The following is a 4,087-nucleotide window of genomic DNA, read 5'->3' as shown; positions in this document are numbered from 1 at the left end:
ACTGTGACAGTGTTTACAGTTTTGATAATTTGATTATTTACGACGATGCGATACTTCGATTCGATACGAGTACTTTATTTCAATACCAAGTATTGGTATCGAAAGAACGATTCAATTACCAAAGTATACCAATACCAATACCTACTTGTATTTACTTTTATCGAATCATCCCTATTCTGCACGATGGGTGCCGCGATTGCTGACTCTCGACCATAAGCGCTCTCGCGTAAACATTTAGTCAAAGTCAATGAATATTTAGCGGTGTTCCGTCGCCATTCGAACGAGTTTTTGTGACGTTTTGTAACCTTTGACGAAACGTGGATCCATCACAACATCAAAAATAACAATCAAAACAGTGGGTTTCTTCAGGTGATGGCTTCAGTTTTTTGGGACGTACGCAGTCATTCACATAGATTACCTTGAAAAGGGTAAAACAACCACTGGCACATATTATTCAAAGCTTTTGAACAGATTCGATGTTGACTTGAAGCTAAAACGATCGCATTTGGCGAAAAAAGTGCTGTTTTATCAGGACAATGCACGGGTGCACACGGGTGTAGTCACCAGGGCAAACTTCATGAATTAGGCTACGAACTGCTACCCCAGCCAGCATCTTCTCCAGATTTAGTCCCCTGTGACTATTTCCTGTTTTCGAACTTGAAGAAATGGCGGGGCGGTAAGAGCTTTGGGCCCAATTAAGAGGTCATGATTGAAACAAACGAATGTTTTGAGGACCTCGAGAAATTATATTATTTGGAAGGGAGACAAAAATTGGAAAAGCTCTGGACTAAGTATATCGAGCAAAAAAGATATTATTTTAAAAAATAAAACGTTTCTTGGCCGCAAAAAAATTATTTCATTGAAAAAGTCACTGATTTATCAAACGACCTTCGTATAATACAAAGGTATAGTGACATGAATGTGAACAAAATGTAATTTCCACGACTTATATTTTTATATAATTGTAATTTCCACGATATATATTTTACTTACTTTATAGTTTCCCATGTTTCTTCATCTTCAATTTAAACGATGTAAATACTACAGAAGATCTCCAGAAAAAAACTATTTCATGTAATGTCAGATCAGCTGGAATTGCGAGCGTAGCTTCAAGTTGCCCGATGAAGTTTTTCCGAAAGGAAATTCTTATTTATGGATCATTAAGTCTATCGATTAAGATCGAGTATATATCTAATCTATATATCGGTTTCTAACGTTCTACGACGTTTTTCCATTTCCGTTTTCCATCTCTCGGTCGTTCCATAGATCGTCTTCAAGCTCTCTGTCTCTAAGTTCCCTGTCGATACTTTCTCTTCCGCTTTATTGGTCTATCGCGACTTCGGATCCGAAGGTGGTTATGCTTTTACAATATTATATGATTTCAACTATCTCGATATCGTTATTGAAATAAAAATAAGTATTTTTCAAGGCTGAGCGCAAAACATTGACCTAAATCCTCCATGTGTTCTACTTACTGAATACTGTACCACGTAATCCACAAACACTTTTCTATAGAGGAAGAATTACTTGCTATTACGTAGGAGAATCTTTTGAAGAAAAGTGGTCTATATTCCTTACAGTACGTAGAAGTACATTTTTTCACAACTTCAGCAGCTACAGTATAAGCGTTTAATCTCATGGTGCTCCGCACACACATACACTTATTTTATTTCTTCATGAAAGGCCCGCATGTCCCGGAATTAAATTCAGTCGTGAACTCTCTGATAGAAGGTTTGTTTTATTATGAAATTAATAATTTCTTTTTGCTGAAAATAATTTAATCCAGTAGGGTTTTTCTGGTCCTCGGCGCTGATATTTTGRAAATTYTCTTCTTCTCTAGATATTTATACCCATAACGCGTCGGATTAGTATATTTCAGGAATTTAATTTCATCCAAAAAAATATATGTATGTCAATTTGGTATACACTGTCTTGATTATCAGAAATATTGACTCTTTTAGAAGCGAGAATCGAAAAATATTGGCCTGTTTACTTAAAAATAGTTAAAATTCTCTTGTGCCCGGCAATATGTATTTTAGGGCTCAAAATAAATTAATCAGTACATAAAAGTTAATACTGTTAAGCAATCCCTGTTTCCTTAAGTTTGGTTATTGTGGTTTTTGTTGCTTCCTAACTTGCTTTGTCATCATATCTCGATGATTTGGAAACTATATTTTTGTATTTTAACAGTTGTGACCATTGACCTAAATTTAAATTTTGAAAATGGTGGTCTTGAGGCTTAAGTTGTCTGTTAAGTCAGTTGGACTTTGTACGGATGGAGCTTCAAATCCAATTGCAAAATTCGCCACAATGGTGGCTGTAAGACAAGCCCAAATGTTGAGCACGTTGGGGAATCGACTTATTCGGGTCCACAAAATATCCCCCAAAATAGGGGGTATGTTCTGTGTTCGGGTCTTCTTCCGCACTTTGAGCAACAACAGCAATATTTTCAACTGAACGAATGTTGCTATGATGCACAGGCCTCACAATATCAGTAACCGATCCAGTCTCTTCAAATTTTTCCACTTTGTTCGAAATTGTTTGCTTTGTGGGTCGATTATATCGACCGTAATCTGCTCGTAGAGCCTAAACGTTGATACAACAGAATCGCCATTTTTATAGTAACGTTTAATAATTTCTACGCGTTCTTCGACAGTTAAATGATCCATACTCCAAAATGGCAAACCTTCAACTAAAATGAAAACGCTTCGAATGATGTTTTCCTTAGACAGATATCAAATAGCAAGATTTTGCTTTCCCAACCTCGAATTGGATAATATTATTTAAAAACGTCTCTTTGGTCTAGCGAGACAATTACGTTTTAGTCCTCGATCCGAATCATTACATTTTGGTCCATCGAGGCGGATCATTATACCTGTGTTTTAAAGATTTGATAAAAGCGTTCGATATGATAAGGATGGAGGGCGTTAGGAACGAGCTGGGCCCCAAGCATCACGGAGACGGTTAGAAAGCTCAACACAAACAACATCACAACAATGCGAACAAAATTAACAGCAGATAAAATAGAGCAAAACACAGGGATACGACAGGGAGACAGTCTCAGTTCGCTATTGTTCAACATCATAATGGACGTAATAATAGAGCAAATGCGCAAGGTGGACCAGGGATACAAGATGGGAATGGCTCTTACAGGCATTTAAAAAAGAGGCCGAAAGAGGTAACATGGAACTATCAATGCCCACAAGAAAAAGCATGGTGATTGCTAGTGAACCACGCAGATGCAAACTGGAACTGAACAACAAAACAACAACTTAGTTTTTGCAGGTTTCTGAATTTAACTATCTGGGAATAACAATACCACCATATGGTGAACTCAAGAATGGCGTAGTGAATTAGGTGAACAAGGCAGCAAAGGTAGCTGGAGCTTTACGAACATCCATACCGAAAAACACATACATTTCGATCCCCTCCAAAGTTAGAATATATAAAGCATATATCGGGCCCGTAATGACATACGCGGCAGAAACACGAGGTGACACAGCGGAGACAAAAAGGATGGCACGAACCCACGAAATGAGAATACTAAACCCCGGTTGCACCGTTCTCGCTTTAAACACTGATTATATCTTAACCGGTGTTTAAAAAAAATGCATTGCACCGTTGCAAACTAATCGTCTGTTAGCTAATCAGAGAATCACTATGGCACCTCCGCTTTTTTGGCTTAGGTTGCTCTATCGCAGCAACGCGGCCAGTTATATTGGTTATGTCATATTTTATTGTGTACTCATAATATATAATATTGTACCGTGGATGGCCGAGTATTGAACTCTTTCTTCAGCTTACAACTTTTATTCCACTCGGTACAACTTTAACTACGGAACAGGAACAAACTAACTTCTAAATTAATGTCAACTTCACAAACGATAACAATAACACACGGAAAACACGGATTTCCGACTCGCGGGTTTAACTTCTTCTGCACTCAGACGCTGCTGTCACTTTACTCTCCCTTGTCTGGTTCTCCTCGTCGGTTATATAGTTTTCTCCAGGTATTCCAGATAGTTCTAGAAATCTCCAGAACAGGTGCGAAACTTCCCGCTTGTCAGTGTCATATTTGACAGTAAAT

The sequence above is a fragment of the Dendroctonus ponderosae genome, unplaced genomic scaffold (genome assembly GCF_020466585.1).
Source record: "Dendroctonus ponderosae isolate FM_Combo_2020 unplaced genomic scaffold, Dpon_F_20191213v2 Dpon_F_20191213_3, whole genome shotgun sequence".
Taxonomy (NCBI): Eukaryota; Metazoa; Arthropoda; class Insecta; order Coleoptera; family Curculionidae; genus Dendroctonus; species Dendroctonus ponderosae.
This window is presented reverse-complemented; position numbering follows the sequence as displayed.